Below are 17,640 nucleotides of genomic sequence, written 5' to 3' on the forward strand. Positions count from 1 at the left end.
TATTCTCTCTTGACCCCATTCCACCTCTAGATATTTCTCTATTTCGTTGATCCTTCTTCCAATAAGATCTCTCAAGAAAGGAATAACATCAGTAAATACAAAGGTTTCATTTTTGCTGCAAGAGGAAGAGGTTTGAGGAGAAAGAATGAGAGTTCATTTTTCGACATGTTGAATGGAGATGTCTATTACACACACAAATAGATGTGTCAAGTAAATTGAGATATTATGTATACAATAGAGGTAACTAAGGATAAAATGGTTACATAACTTCCCTTGGCCCCTAGAAGCTAATAAGTAACTGATTCAAACTTAGATTATCTGAGGTCCAGAGTATTACAAACATTGTGAATTACTTCTTCTCAGTTTAACTTTTGAGACCTCATTCATTTGTTCAACAAATATTTATTCAGTACATACGTACTGAGACCTGTGCCCTTGTTCACTAGCTATACAGGTATAGAAGTATAAGATGTTGATATGGTTTTGCTCTGTGTCCTCACCCAAATCTCATCTAGAACTGTAAACCCCACATGTCAGGGGAGGGGCCTCATGAGAGGTTACTGAATCATGGGTCAGACTTCCCCCTTGCTGTTCTCATGATAGTGAGTGAGTTCTCATGAGATCTGGTTGTTTGAAAGTGTATGGCACTTCCCCCTTTGATTGCTCTCTCCCCAGCCACCATGTAAAGAAGTTTGTTGCTTTCTCCTTCCTCTTTCATCGTGATTGTAAGTTTCCTGAGGCCTCCAAGCCATGCTTTCTGTTAAGCCTGTGGAACTGTGAGTCAATTGAACCCGTTTTCTTTATAAACTACTCAGCCTCAGGTGGTTCATTATAGCAATGTGAAAATGGACTAGTATAGAAAATTAGCACCAGGAAACTGGGACATTTCTATAAAGATACCTGAAAAGGTGGACGTGACTTTGGAACTGAGTAATGGGCAGAGTTTGGAACAGTTTGGAGGGCTAAGTAGAAGACAGGAAGAATGGAAATGTTTGGAACTTTTGACTTGTGAAATGGTTGTGACGAAAATGCTGATGCTATGGACAGTGAAGTCCAGGCTGAGGTGGTATCCGATGAAGAGGAGGACCTTATTGGGAACTGGAGAGTAAAGCTCACTCTTGCTATGCTTTAGCAAAGAGACTGGCATCATTTTGCCCCTCCCTTAGAGATCTGTGGAACTTTAAACTTGAGAGAGATAATTTAGGGTATCTGATGGAAGAAATTTCTAACCAGCAAAGCATTCAAGATGAGAACTGCCTCTTTCTAATAGTGTAAGCTCATTTGTGTGACTAAAAAGATGAAATTGGAACTTATGTTAAAAGGGAAGCAGAGCATAAAAATTTGGTAAATTTGCAGCCTGACTATGCAGTAGAAAAATAAAAACCCATTTTCTGGGGAGAAATTCAAGTCAGCTGCAGAAGTTTGCATAAGTAACCAAGAGCCAAATGTTAATAGAGAAGACAATAGGGAAAATAACTCCAGGGCATTTCAGAGATATTTGCGGCAGTCCCTCCAATTATAGACCTGGAGGCCTAGTGGGAAAAATGGTTTCATGGGCCAGGCCCAGGGCCCCACTGCTTTGTAAAGTCTTGGGGCACGGCACACTGCATGCCAGCTGCTCCATTTCCAGCCATGGCTAAAAGGGGCCGAAGTACAGCTTGGGTCATTCTTTCAGAGGGTGGGAGCCCCAAGGCTTGGCAGCTTCCATGTGGTGTTGGTGTTGTTCCACAGGTGCACAGAAGAAAAGTGCAAGATTTGAGAGCCTTCACCTAGATTTCAGAGGATGTATGGAAATGCCTGGGTGTCCAGACAGAAACCTGCTGCAGGGGTGGGGCCCTCATAGAGAATCTCTACTAGGGCAGTGCAGAGGGAGAAATGTGAGGTTGGAGCCCCCATACAGAGTCCCCATTGGAGCACTGCCTAGTAGATCTGTGAGAAAAAGGCCACTATCTTCCAGACCGCAGAATTGTAGATCCACCAACAGCTTTCACTGTGCACCTGTAAAAGCTGCAGGCACTCAATGCCAATCCATGAAAGGAGCTGTGAGGTCTGTACCATACAGAGCCATAGGGGTGGAGCTTCCCAAGGTCTTGGGAGCCTACCCCTTGTATCAGCATGCCATGAATGTGAGACATGGAGTCAAAGGGATTATTTTAGAGCTTTAAGATTTAATGACTGCCCTCCTGGGTTTCAGACTTGCATGGGACCTGTAGCCCCTTGGTTTTGGTCAATTTCTCCCATTTGCAATAAAAGCATTTACCCAATGCTGGTGCCTCCATTGTGTCTTGGAACTAACTAGATTGTTTTTGATTTTACAGGCTTGTAGGTGGGAGGTACTTGCCTTGTCTCAGATGAGACTTTGGAGTTGGATTTTGGGTTAATGCTGGAATGAATTAAGACTTTGAGGGCTGTTGGGAAGGCATGATTGGTTTTGAAATGTGAAAAGGACATGAGATTTGGGTAGGGCCAGAGGCCGAATGATATGGTTTGACTCTGTATCCCCATTCAAATCTCAGGTCAAGTTTTAATTCCCTTATGTCAGGGGAGGGGCCGGGTAGGAGGTGATTAAATCTTGGAGGTGACATTCCCCTTGCTGTTCTCATGATATTGAATGAGCTCTCATGACATCTGGTTGTTTGAAAGTGTGTGGCACTTTCCCCTTCAGTCTTTCTTTTCTGCTGCTATGTGAAGGAGGTCCTTTCTTCCCTTTCTCTTCCACCATGATTGTAAGTTTCCTGATGCCTCCCAGTCATGCTTCTTGTTAAGCCTGTGGAACTGCGAGTCAATTACACCCCTTTTTCATAAACTACTCAGTCTTAGGTAGTTCTTTAAAGCAATGTGAAAACAGATTAATACAGATGTGATTTATTTCGGAAAGGTATTATTTACTTTTTCGTATAGGGTATTTTCATTTAGAATATTTAGAACAGTTTGAAATGTGATCTCATGAAATTTTCTTATCTGAGCCAAAATTTTAATAACTTAAATGTTTTTTATAGAATGTGAACTGTTTCAGAAACCATATTTTAGCTGCACCAAGTGTGTGAGATAACATTTGAGGGAAAATGGAGTGAACTTAATAATCATATTTAATTACCAATGATCCTCGACTAAAACATTGCAAAAGCTGGTAATCTCTGTTAGAAGAGAAAAGCTAAGGGAAAATTAATAAAACTAAGTCATGTGCTCAGGACTAGGAATATGTACTTGGTAATTTCAGCTGACCAACAATGTTATGCCACATGATAAATCACTCTTTTTTTTCCTTCTAATTGTGAATGGAAAATGATGGAAACTATCCATAGAGAAACTCAAAGGAATAATAAAATTGTATCTTTATTTATATAGTACATGTGAATGGAATAGTTTACTAGTGAAAAAGTCATAATCAGCTAGAAACTTAGAGTAAATAAAATAATTCTTAACTATATAAAGCTTGGAGTGAAATAACTGCTTTGGGTAGGGCAATCTTAATCTCCAACATACAGGTTCAGGAGGCATTACAATGACACCATTCAAAAAATAGCAGAGACCCAGTATGGTTTACTCAGTAGAGAATAAGGCCTGAAACTTTACTTAAGTATATATGGCATTTTAGGACATTCTTTTTCAAATTATAGATGATAAAATGCTTTTAGCTATTTTAATAATGTCTTGTAATTGATTTTTAAACAGCTGGAAAGGCAAGTTTGCCTCTTCATTTTAAACATGGTTGTAGAAATCACTGTTGTTCAGGCAAAGTAACCATTTATCAGGTCACTGTGACTCATTGTTCACAGCATGTTCTAATCATAGCCAAGGGTGTAAAAAGGCATAAATTTGAGACTTGAGTTTGCAATTATGCCTTGAAAAAAATAGCATTGTCCTGATGTTTGGACTTCTGTAAACAGGAGAAAAGCCCCATTGTACTAATGAAGGGCATACTGGTTTTAGTTTTGATATATTTTCTAATTCTTCAGATGAGAGGGAAGGTTTTTTAGAGAGGGTTTCACAAAAAATTTTACTTCCTGAATTGGTAATTTTCCTCTATAGTATAACAGACTCAAAGTACCAATACTCAGAGAGCCTCAGAAAAAATGTTTTCAACCAAGTTCATAGTTAGTGCTGGATTATATTTTGGAAACTTGCATTGGGATGTGGTAAAGAAGTAATGCTGTTATCTTAGGCACATGATATATTTTAGGTTTAGGGGTATTAGAGGCATGTGAACCAGAGCAACTCCATCTTGGATAAGGGTTGGGTTAAAAGATACTGAGACCTACTGGGCTGCATTCCCAGATGGTTAAGGCATTCTAAGTCATAGGATGAAATAGGAGATCAGCACAGATACAGGTCATAAAGACCTCTATGATAAAACAGGTTGCAATAAAGAAGCCAGCTAAAAACCACCAAAACCAAGATGTCTACAAGAAGTGACCTCTGGTCGCCCTCATTGCTACACTACCATTAGCACCATGACAGTTTGCAAATGCTATGGCAACAACAGGAAGTTACCCTATAGGTTCTAAAAAGGGGAGGAATGAATAATCCACTCCTTGTTTAGCATATCATCAAGAAATAACCATAAAAATGGACAACTAGCAGCCCTCAGGGCTTCTCTGTCTGTGGAGTAGCCATTCTTTTATTCCTTTAGTTTCTTAATAAACTTGCTTTTACTTTACTCTATAAGCTCACACTGAATTTTTTTTTACACAAGATCCAAGAACCCTCTCTTGGGGTCTGGATCTGGGCCCCTTTCCTGTAACATCTTTTCGGTGGCTATAAAGGGATTATAGTGTGAAAATCCCCAACTCAAAGACTAATTTTGTGTAAGTGGTGGGGTCCAGTAATATCTTTCTAGTGAACCCTGAAAGGACAGTACTGAAGAAACTCCCCAACCCAAAGCACTAATTGGCTGACTTTGGGTAAGTGGTGGGGTACCCAGGTAAAAAATGGGATTGGGTTATAAACCCAACTTAGGGGAGTTAGAGTCTCTCCTAAGACAGAGTGGGTTAGAGACCCCTCTTAATAAAAAGCAAGCATGCTTGACTGACCTTGGGTTAGAGGCCTAACTTAGAAGGGCTAGAGTCCCTCGTAAGATTCAGTGGGGATAGAGGTCCCTCTCAGTACATTTTCTTTTGGCTAAGAACGGGTTTGGCACTAAGGGATGTTAACTGCTATTCTCTTTGGAATAATCTGCCTTGCACTCCTTGCTAACAGCTGTGGGTAATAGGATTAGGCATGTACAGGATGGTGGGACATGGGGAAATTTTTCCTCACTAAAAGGAAACTTGAGGGCTGATGGGACTGTTGGAAATAATCCCTTCATGACCAACAAGGAGCTCCCTAAACTTTTGATTTGGTGTCGCTGCAATGGGTATGTCTTTCTCTGGCTTCCCTGAGCTCTTCACCTTCCCCACCCTGCCACAGGCTATATGTTTCTTTCTCTCCTTTCTCTTTCCTATCTTTTCTTTTACTCAGGGTGACCATCTTGTCCAGAGTGCACAAGTTGAAACTCCTGGTCAGAGATTAGTTTAACAATTATGGGGCCCAACTGGGGGCAAGTTTGAGCTTTGCCAGATTAATATTGGGTGCTAAGCAGAGTGGCTAATGTCTATGTCTTTTCACAAGTATTTTGCTCTGGCCAGAATGGAAAAAGATAATTTCACTTTGTGTTGCAGCTTGGCCCCCAGGGCTATGGTACAGCAAGCCAGGTCACTAGGGCCACTCAGGGAAAGGAAATCCAGAAGCCTGTCATGCTGGCAAAAGGGTAAGAATTTCTTACCAGATTGGGTTTATAACCCAATCCCATTTTTTACCTGGGTACCCCACCACTTACCCAAAGTCAGATTTCTGGCCCCACTCTATCCCTCTCTCTGTGCAAATTGGTTGAATGAATGGCAAAATCACTGTTTATCTCCTCTGTAAAGTTTTTGCTTAATGGAAAAAAGGATTTTTGAGGCTAATCTTAAGCTCCAGTGAATCTGGTGTGCTTTATGTGTTTTTCTATATTGTTCTGTCATAATGAGGGGTACTTTAGAATAGAATGTGTGACTAGGATCCCATAAACCCACTTTTCAAGATGGTCCAGGAAACTGGTCAGTCATGTCCTTGGGAGCTTGACTTTGTAATCACTTGGCTATGCTTTCTCCTTTCACAATGGCAACCCAGGTTTAGGGCCTAATTCCTGACTTAGGGAATGAATCCTTTACTTTCTGTCTGTCTGCATATTTATATGTGTTGTCTATGTAATGTTTATATACAAGAGAGCTTTGATAAATTGGTTTAATAATAATAAGTGCTTAAATAAAATATTTTGTCAGAAAAGTAAAAAGATTAATGCCTTTTATTTAGTTCATGTGACTTAAGTAATACTTTGGAAAAAGACAGTTTTAAAAATTATTGGCAAAATAAAAATATCTTCAAAAATGTAAATATTTGGTCTAAATTATGCAGGTGAGATATTAGGTTTGCTAAATGCTTTAAGGTCATAAACTGCATCTTTGACTTTTAAAAATTATTCAATTTACCTATTTCAGAGCATTAAATTGCAAATAAAACCTGGGGGCATGTTGAATTAGCCATGCCCCCTAACTATGCAAAGAAGGTTATAAAGAAAATATATTTTATATAAGAAAGGATCTCTCATGGTACAACCTTGGCCTAAAGTAAAATAACTTGTTGTTAAAAAAAAAAAATAAATGTTTAGGACAAGTCAAAAAGTCTTAGCATGTTGTAAATGGTCTATGTCATAAAAGAATTTATAAAAAGTAATTTATACAAGAAATATTGCACAATTTAAAGGTGAGTAGGCTTCCTTAATGCTTCATAAAATGCCAGTATGGCTGCTGGACCCGTGCTGAGGGGACTCTGGCCTCGCTGCACTCATGGCTTCTCCTAGCAAGGCAGTGATTGTTCCCGGGAACGGAGGCGGGGATGTGACCACCCACGGCTGGTATGGCTGGGTGAAAAAGGAGCTGGAGAAGATACCTGGTTTCCAGTGTTTGGCTAAAAACATGCCCGACCCAATTACAGCACGAGAGAGCATCTGGTTGCCCTTCATGGAGACAGAGCTGCACTGTGATGAGAAGACCATCATTATTGGCCACAGTTCTAGGGCCATCGCAGCCATGAGGTATGCAGAAACACATCGAGTATATGCTATTGTATTAGTGTCTGCGTACACATCAGACTTGGGGGATGAAAATGAGCGTGCAAGTGGATACTTCACCCGCCCCTGGCAGTGGGAGAAGATCAAGGCCAACTGCCCTTACGTTGTGCAGTTTGGCTCCACTGACGACCCATTCCTTCCCTGGAAGGAACAACAAGAAGTGGCCGATAGGTTGGAAACCAAATTGCACAAATTCACTGACCGTGGCCACTTTCAGAACACAGAGTTTCATGAACTGATTACTGTGGTAAAGTCTTTGCTGAAAGTACCAGCATAGACTGTATGACTTCTGCTATTTCGCATCCCAATATAGGGGTAGAATAATATCTACTATCAGCCGATTACTAGACACATGAAACATCCAGTTAAGTTCCAAAAGTGCCTGAAAAACAAACACAAGTTTCAATGTTCAATCGAAGTTACAAATAGCGTTTCCATTTTCCATAGACTCTAAAACTCCCCAAATTGCTGTGAGCTACCACAGTATTTTCCTCATTTGGTAAGAAATGTAAGGACAGCTTAACTGCCCTTCTCTAACCAAAGTAAGTCAAAAATAGCACCCAGGTTTCCTGATTCCTACTCCTGAGTAAAACGAAACAGGTTTTATGTATGTTGCAGGTGTCGCACACTTTGCCTCTTTGAAATCAAACTTTTCTATTTCACTGGGGAAAGAAAACATGACTGAAAGTCCAGAGTGTTAGCTTAGAGCTCAAAATACTAGCTGCTGTTTCAAGCTGGCCCCGGACATTAAACCCAGACTAGGGCCTACACCTCTGACACTTGCCCCTGACTCCTTCAGACATGTTGAGAGAGACTGAGACAGGAGTCTTCCAGAGTCAGGAAGGAAGGAGAAGCACAGCAATATACATACATAATATACATACGACTGACTAGATTTGTTTGAGACAAGAGTGGTGGGATCAGGGCCATATGGAGAGCTCATGGCCTGCTAAATTGTTGCTATGTGGAAATTGGGCAGAGTGTTACCAATTTTCTGATTTTTTGTGTGGAAAAAAATGTCCAAATTATGGTTTTTAAATTTGGGGACTATATATATACACATACACACACATACACATACAATCCATATACATATGAGTATGTAAGTTGGCAGTAAGAGTATACATCAAAAAATTTACAAATACTGCAAGACAAATAAAATCCAAGCCATCCATTTGTGACTACAGTCATAAGCATTAACTTAGCCAGGGGCTTTTAGATAATTATCTGTGAAGTCTGAGAAAAGACTAAGATAACCAAAATGAACATAATGTCAAAGGATGAAATCATGAGGACAATTTGGGTTTTGTTCCAAAGTCAAGTGCTTTTAAAAAGAACCTGTCCCTACTTCATGTTCTGTTCTATAGAGAACAGAACGTCCGTGGCCCTTTAGAGCTCTTTCAAGCACATTCCATTTTCTTCTGATCATACTTCCTCAAAAAGCCTTTTATTTGGCTGGGTGTGGTGGGTCATGCCTGTAATCCCAGCACTATGGGAGGCTGAGGTGGGTGTATTGCTTGAGGCCAGATGTTTGAGGCCAGCCAGGGCACATGGTGAGATCCCATCTCTACAGAATATTAAAAAATTAGCTGGGCATGGTGGTGCACGCCTGTAGTCCTAGCTACTTGGGAGGCTGAGGCAGGATTGCTTGAGCCCAGGAGTTTGAGCCTTCAGTGAGCTGCGATCCCGTCACTGTACTCCATCCTGGGTGATGGAGCAAAGAACCTGTCTCTAAAAAAAAAAAAAAAAAAAAAAAAAAATTTAAATAAAGAAACCTACCCTTTCTCATTTCTCAACATTTTTTGGCTATTATGATCTCTAAGTGTTACTTCAAATAATTTCCAGTGAATCCACACTTGATGTTGCAGAGCCTGAATTTGCTGCAGAAATATAATTTCCTGTACTTCATGCCTAAAGGAGATTCAGAGCTATCACTTAAAACCAAAAGTCTTGGTTTTTAAATGTGCTTAGACAAAAAAAAAAAAAAAAAAAAGAAAAAGAAAAAAATCAGGAAAGGTACCCTAATGGTTTAACAGCAGTCGTCTTTGGGGAATGGGCATTTTGGTAGGTACAGTGTGGTGGACGTCCTTCTTCTTATTTATTTATTTTTTTTTTTGAGACAGTGTCTTGCTCTGTCGCCCAGGCTGGAGTTCAGTGGCACAAATCTCAGCTCACTCTAACCTCCGCCTCCCGGGTTCGGGTGATTCTCACGTCTCAGCCTCCCAAGTAGCATGAACTGGGGGCGTGCGCCACCACGCCTGGCTAATTTTTGTATTTTTAGTAGAGATGGGGTTTCACCATGTTGGCTAGGCTGGTCTCGAACTCCTGGCCTCAGGTTATCCACCCACCTTGGCCGCCCAGAGTGCTGGGATCACAGGCATGAGCCACCATGCCTGGCCCCTTATTTTACTTTATCTTCCTAAGAGATTATTTGAATTTGTTACACTAAACTTGTATTTTATAATAAAAAATAATTAAGATTTAGAACAATGTATTTGACTACTAAAAAGCAAATTATATAAGTCAGTTGGATAATAATGTTGTTAAAGAGGCTGTTTAGCACGAATTTGACCAAATCTGTAGTCAAAGTTTGATTCTACTTGAATTTTTTGGAAATTTGCTGTTGTGTTTCTTACTCTTTGTCTTGTTCTCTGTGAAGTCCTTTCGTAAAAAAACAAACTTACACAATTTAGTTCACAAAACTTTGTTGACCTCTCTGTAGAAATGAAAACTAAATATATGTAATTGAGAAATTAAAAAAAAATGCCACTATGACTCTTAACTGTACAACTTGCTCTCTTTACAGCTAGGTAAGGCCTGGAACACATGGAGGTAGATGCTGAAAAGAGTCAAACCTTATCTGCACTTCTGTCTGGGTCCTAGGCTCCACACCTAATATATAATTAAAATCCCAAACTTACCAAGGTTTCTACCGAAAGTTGCTAAAAGTTAACAGTGTAACATGTGCTTAAGACTACAAAAAACCAAATAGTTATACACTCAAAGTGTGTAAGAAAAGTAAAATGTGTTTTTGGTTAAAGATTATAAAAAGGCATGGAAATGTGGGGAGGTTTTTTGCCTAAAGGGCTAAAGGATTGTTTTAAGTTAGGATAAAGCTAAAGGTTTAAGCAAGTTGTGGAAGGTTTGTGAAAAAAAAATTGTAAAAGAAATTCTGTGTGTAAACACAGAATATTGGCTAAAGTTAAAGGGGTATTCAGTTTTTCTGTGAACTGAACATTGGAATAAAAATGAAACAGGTTTTTCTTAAAGCAAAAACCTGTGTGTAATCTGCTCTTTAACACAAATTTGTAAAGGGTTGTAAAAGCCTTATAAAAATCTTACCTTATGTTCAAACTGATTAAAGGTAAATACATTTATCTATAAGGTTTTATTTAAAATTGGGTTTGACATCAATAATGAACTAATGCAACAGTAACATTTGTCTTATTTGGTATAAAAATCATACAGGAAGCATTGTCAAATATGAAATGGTGTTTGGTTTTCTTTGGGCTATATTTGTATAAATGTTATTGGTTTATGTTCCAAAATTATGGGAAACCCCTGTAATTCTAATATGACTTAGTGTATGTTATAATAATTATAATTGTTACATAAAATCATGTATGCCACAAAGGTAACCAATTTTTTTTTTGTCAATCGTGTTTTTAACTGTGGCTGCCCTAAAATATTTGTCATCCACAAACAATTGTTTTCTTGTTTTATTTAAAAGGTAGTATATAATAAACTGTACAACTCTATTAGACTTTTTTTTTTTTTTTTTGAGATGGAGTCTTGGTCTTGTCACCCAGGCTGGAGTGCAATGGCACGATCTCTGCTCACTGCAACCTCCACCTCCCAGGTTCAAGCAATTCTCCTGCCTCAGCCTCCCAAGTAGCTGAGATTACAGGCACTCGTCACCACGCTTCGCTAATTTTTTGTATTTTTAGTAGAGACAGGTTTCACCATGTTGGCCAGGCTGGTCTCGAACTCCTGACCTCAGGTGATCCACCCACCTCGGCCTCCCAAAGTGCTGGGGTTACAGGCATGAGACACCACACCCAGCCTATTAGACATTCTTAAGTGCACTAAATGCCCACAAGAGAAAGCAGGAAAGATTTAAAATTGACACCCTAACATCACAATTAAAATAACTAGAGAAGCAAGAGCAAACAAAGTCAAAAGCCAGCAGAAGGCAAGAAATAACTAAGATCTGAGCAGAACTGAAGGAGATAGAGAAATGAAAAACCCATCAAAAAATTAATGAATTCAGGAGCAGGTTTTTATTTTTTTAAAAGTTAACTAAATAGATAGACCGCTAGCCAGACTAATGAAAAAATAGAGAAGAATCACATAGACACAATAAAACATGATAAAGGGGATATCATCACTGATCCCATAGAAACACAAATTACAATCAGAGAATACTATAAAAAACTCTATGCAAATAAACTGGAAACTCTAGAAGAAATGGATAAATTCCTGGACACATACACCCTCCCAAGACTAAACCAGGAAGAAGTTGAATACATGAATAGACCAATAACAAGTTCTGATATTGAGGCAGTAATTAACAGCCTATCAATAAAAAAAAAAAACAAACAAACAAAAAACAAACAAAAAAACCCAGGATCAGACAGATTCACAGCCTAATTCTACCAGAGGCACAAAGAGGAGCTGGTATCATTCCTTCTGAAACTATTCCAAACAATAGAACAAGAGGAACTCCTCCCTAACTCATTTTATGAGGCTAGCATCATCCTAATACCAAAACCTGGCAGAGAAACAACAACAAAAAGAAAATTTCAGGTCAATATCCTTGATGAAATTTGATGGGAAAATCCTCAATAAAATACTGCCAAACCGAATCCAGCAGCACTTCAGAAAGCTTATTGACCATGAACAAGTCAGCTTCATCCCTGGGATGCAAGGCTGGTTCAACATACACAAATCAATAAACATAATCCATCACATAAATAGAACCAATGACAAAAACCACATGATTATCTCAATAGAGGCAGAAAAGGCCTTTGATAAAACCAACACCCTTTCATGCTAAAAACTCTCAATAAACTAGGTACTGATGGAACGTATCTCAAAATAATAAGAGCTATTTATTACAAACCCACAACCAATATCATACAGAATAGGCAAAAGCTGGAAGCATTCCCTTCGAAAACCAGCACAATACTAGGATGCCCTCTCTCACCACTGCTATTCAACATAGTATTGGAAGTTCTGACCAGGGCAATCAGGCAAGAGAAAGAAATAAAGGGTATTCAAATAGGAAAAGAGGAAATCAAATTGTCTCTGTTTGCAGATGACATGATTGTATATTTAGAAAACCCCATCATCTCAGCCCAAAATCTCCTTAAGCTGAGAAGCAACTTCAGCAAAGTCTCAGGATACAAAATCAATGTGCAAATTTGCAAGCATTCCTGTACACCAATAATAGACAAACAGAGAGCCAAATCATGAGTCAACTCCAATTCACAATTGCTACAAAGAGAATAAAATACCTAGGAATACAACTTACAAGGGATGTGAAGGACCTCTTCAAGGAGAACTACAAACCACTGCTCAAGGAAATAAGATAGGACACAAACAAATGGAAAAACATTCCATGCTCATGGATGGGAAGAATCAATATCATGAAAATGGTCATAGTGCCCAAAGTAATATGTAGACTCATGCTATCCCCATCAAGCTACCATTGACTTTCTTCACAGAATTAGAAAAAACTACTCTAAATTTCATATGGAACCATAAAAGTCTGTATAGCCAAGACGATCCTAAGCAAAAAGAACAAAGCTGGAGGCATCACGCCACCTGACTTCAAACAATACTACAAGGCTACAGTAATAACCAAAACAGCATGGTACTGGTACCAAAACAGATATATAGACCAATGGAACAGAACAGAGAGCTCAGAAATATTGCCACACATCTACAACCATCTGATCTTTGACAAACCTGACAAAAACAAGCAATGGGGAAAGGATTCTCTATTTAATAAATGATGTTGGGAAAACTGGCTAGCCATACGTGGAAAACCGAAACTGGACCCCTTCCTTACACCTTATATAAAAATTAACTCAAGATGGATTAAAAACTTAAACATAAACCCTAAAACCATAAAAACCCCAGAAGAAAATCTAGGCAGTACCATTCAGGATATAGGAATGGGCAAAGACTTCATGGCTAAAACACCAAAAGCAATGGCAACAAAAGCCAAAATTGACAAATGGGATCTAATTAAACTGAAGAGCTTCAGCACAGCAAAAGAAACCATCATCAGAGTGAACAGGCTACCTTTAGAATGGGTGAAAATTTTTGCAATCTATCCATCTAACAAAGAGCTAATATCCAGAACTTACAAGTAACTTAAACAAGTTTACAAGAAAAACAAAAAACAAAAAACAAAAAACGATCAAAAATTGGGCAAAGGATATGAACCCACACTTCTCAAAAGAACACATTTATATGGCCAAAAAACATATGAATAAAAGTTTATCATCAGTGGTCATTAGAGAAATGCAAATCAAAACCACAATGAGATACCATCTCATGCCATTTCGAATGGTGATGATTAAAAAGTCAGGAAATGACAGATGACGGAGAGGATGTGGAGATATAAGAACACTTTTACACTGTTGGTGGGAGAGTAAATTAGTTCAACCATTGTGGAAGACAGTGTTGTGATTCCTCAAGGATATAGAACCAGAAATACCATTTGACCCAGCAATCCCATTACTGGGTATATACCCAAAGGATTATAAATCATTCTACTATGAAAACACATGAACATGTATGCTTATTGTGACACTATTCACAATAGCAAAGACTTGGAACCAACCCAAAAACCCATCAATGATAGACTGGATAAAGAAACTGTGGCACATGTACACCATGGAACACTATGCAGCCATAGAAAAGGATGAGTTCATGTCCTTTGCAGGAATATGGATGAAGCTGGAAACCATCATCCTCAGCAAACTAACACAGGAACAGAAAAGCAAACAACGCATGTTCTCACTCATAAGTGGGAATTGAACAATGAGAACACATGGACATAGGGAGGGAAACATCACACACTGGGACCTGTCAGGGGGTGGAGGACTAGAGGAGGGATAGCATTAGGAGAAATACCTAATGTAGATGACGGTTTGACAGGTGCAGCAAACCACCGTGGCACATGTATACCTATGTAACAAATCTGCTCATGTATACCAGAACTTAAAGCAAAAAAAAAACAAAAAACAAAAAAAAAACCAGGTTGCAGTAAAAAAAAAAAAAAACCAGCTGCACCAAAACCAAGATGGCTACAAGACTGACTTCTGGTCTTCTTCACTGCTACACTTCCATCAGTGCCATGACAGTTTACAAATTTTATGGCAATGTCAGAAAGTTACCCTATATGGTTTAAAAAGGGGAAGCATGAATACTCCACCCTTTGTTTAGCATATAATCAAGAAATAACCATAAAAATGGGCAACCAGCAGCCTTCAGTGCTGCTTTTTCTGTGGAGTAGCCATTCTTTTATTCCTTTACTTTCTTAACAAACTTGATGTCACTTTACTGTATACACTCACTCTGAATACTTTCTTGTGTGAAATTCAAGAACCCTCTCTTGGGTTCTGAATCCGGACCCCTTTTCTGTAACAGAGGTACATGTGCAGGTTTGTTATATAAGTAAACTTATGTTATGGAGTTTGTTGTACAGATTATTTCATCACCCAGGTATTAAGCATGGTACCCATTAGTTATTTTTCCTAGTTATCTTCCTCTTCCCACCTTCTACCCTAAAGTAGAGCCCAGTGTCCATTGTTCTCCTCTCTGTTTCCATGTGTTTTCATTATTTAGCTCCCACTTACAAGTGAGAACATACAATGTTTGGTTTTCTGTTCTTGTGTTAGTTTGCTAAGTATAATGGCCTCCAGCTCCATCCACGTCTTTGTAAAGAATATAATCTCATTCTTTTTTATGGCTGCAGAGTATTCCATTGGGAAGATTCCTGAGTATACATGTTAAATACATTTTCAATCAATTTACCTCATGGCAGTAATTTTTCAGTGACACTTTAGGGGGCCAAGAGACTATGACCCCCACAATACTAAGTATTTTCTTATTGTTATAGTAAAGCAATAAATGATACAATGATTCAAAATCAGTAAAGCAAACAGTGCTTTACGTCTATGTTTTAATAAATATTAAAACTGTGAAACAAGTGAAAACTGAAAAAATATGTGATATTTTTGGCGAATTCTGAAACCTTGTTATATTGCTCAAGTGGAAAATAGTCTAGAGGATAACTCAACATTGTCACTTGAATTGTCTTTACAGTCTATTTATTTTATACATTTGTCTTTCAATTGTTTTCCATTGTAAACATATTTACTATGGTATTTCCTGTCATTTCTACTCCATAGCAAACACTTAAACCACTTTATCTTAGTATCTGTAGTATTTTTTTTTTTTTTTAATTTACTTCAAGTTCTGGGATACATGTGCAGAAAGTGCATGTTTGTTACATAGGTATGTATGTGCCATGGTGATTTACTGCACCTATTGACCAGTCATCTAAGTTCCCTCCCCTTGCTCACCATCCCCAAATAGTTTCTGGTGTGTGTTGTTCCCATTCTGTGTCCATGTGTTCTCATTGTTGAACTCCCACTTATGAGTGAGAACATGCGTATTTGGTTTTCCGTTCTTGTGTTAGTTTGTTGATGATGATGGCTTCCAGCTTCACCTATATCCCTGTAAATGACATGATCTCATTCTTTTTTATGGCTGCATAGTATTCTATGGTGTATATGTGCCACATTTTCTTTTTCCAGTCTATCATTGATTGGTATTTGAGTTGGTTCTATGTCTTTGCTATTGTAAATAGTGCTGCAATAAACATACATGTGCATGTGTCTTTATAGTAGAATGATTTATATTCCTTTGGGTATATGCCCAGTAATGCGATTGTTGGGTCAAATGGCATTATTGGTTCCATATCTTTAAGGAATCACCACGCAGTTTTCCACAATGTTTAAACTAATTTACATTTCCACCAGCAGTGTAAAAGCATTTCTATTTCTTCACAGCCTCACCAGCATCTATTGTTTCATGGCTTTTTAATGATCACCATTCTAACTGGCATGAGATGGTATCTCATTGTGGTTTTGATTTGCATTTCTCCAACAATCGGTGATGTTCAGCTTTTCTTTTTGTAGGTTTGTTGGCTGCATAAATGCCTTCTTTTGAGAAGTATCTGTTCGTATTCTTTGTCCACTTTTTGATGGGGTTTTCTTTTCTTGTAAATTTGTTTAAGTTACTTGTAGGTTCTGGATATATGACCTTTGTCAAATGGGTAGATTGCAAAAATTTTCTCCCATTCTGTAGGTTGCCTGTTCACTCTGATGATAGTTTCTTTTGCTGTGCAGAAGATCTTTAGTTTAATCAGATCTCATTTGTCAATTTTGACTTTTGTTGAAATTGCTTTTGGCATTTTCTTCATGAAGTCTTTCTCATTTAATCTATAAAATTGTTTTCTCTTGAATATTAGAAATGATAAAAATATTTTTCTTTCTCAAAAGAAGACATGCATACAACCAACAGACACATGAAAAAATGCTCGTCATCACTGGCCATCAGAGAAATGCAAATCAAAACCACAATGAGATACCATCTCACACCAGTTAGAATGGCAATCATTAAAAAGTCAGGAAACAACGGGTGCTGGAGAGGATGTGGAGAAATAGGAAGACTTTTACACTGTTGGTGGGATTGTAAACTTGTTCAACCATTGTGGAAAACAGTATGGTGATTCCTCAAGGATCTGGATCTAGAAATACCATATGACCCAGCCATCCCATTACTGGGTATATACCCAAAGGATTATAAATCATGCTGCTATAAAGACACATGCACACGTGTGTTTATTGTGGCATGATTCACAATAGCAAAGGCTTGGAATTAACCCAAATGTCCATCAGTGACAGACTGGATTAAGAAAACGTGGCACATATACACCATAGAATACTCTGCAGCCATAAAAAAGGATGAGTTTGTGTCCTTTGTAGGGACATGGATGCAACTAGAAACCATCATTCTCAGTAAACTATCACAAGAACAGAAAACCAAACACTGCATTTTCTCACTTATAGGTGGGAATTGAACAATGAGATCACTTGGACACTGAAAGGGGAACATCACACACCAGGGCCTATTATGGGGAGGGAGGAGAGGGGAGGGATGGCATTGGGAGGTATACCTGATGTAAATGACGAGTTGATGGGTGCTGATGAGTTGATGGGTGCAGCACACCAACATGGCACAAGTATACATATGTAACAAACCTGCACGTTGTGCACATGTACCCTAGAACTTAAAGTATAATAAAAAATATTTTTCATATTTGGTGTTTTGGGAGAGGAAATACATTGAAGCGATAACTATCTTTCTAAAAGATGGCTTTATAATTTTTCAAATGTTAGGTCAGTTTA

The 17,640-nt window shown here is 38.5% G+C and overlaps 1 pseudogene across 1 annotated transcript; it reads left to right on the plus strand.

The window, feature by feature from the left end:
• Positions 1-6,830: 6,830 nt before the first annotated feature.
• LOC112616027 lies at positions 6,831-8,519 on the plus strand (annotated as a pseudogene). Its single transcript, XR_003117535.1, has one exon. The product of XR_003117535.1 is annotated as a putative hydrolase RBBP9 pseudogene (transcript).
• The last annotated feature ends 9,121 nt before the right edge of the window (positions 8,520-17,640 follow it).

The sequence above is a fragment of the Theropithecus gelada genome, chromosome X, assembly GCF_003255815.1.
Source record: "Theropithecus gelada isolate Dixy chromosome X, Tgel_1.0, whole genome shotgun sequence".
In the NCBI taxonomy this organism is placed as follows: Eukaryota; Metazoa; Chordata; class Mammalia; order Primates; family Cercopithecidae; genus Theropithecus; species Theropithecus gelada.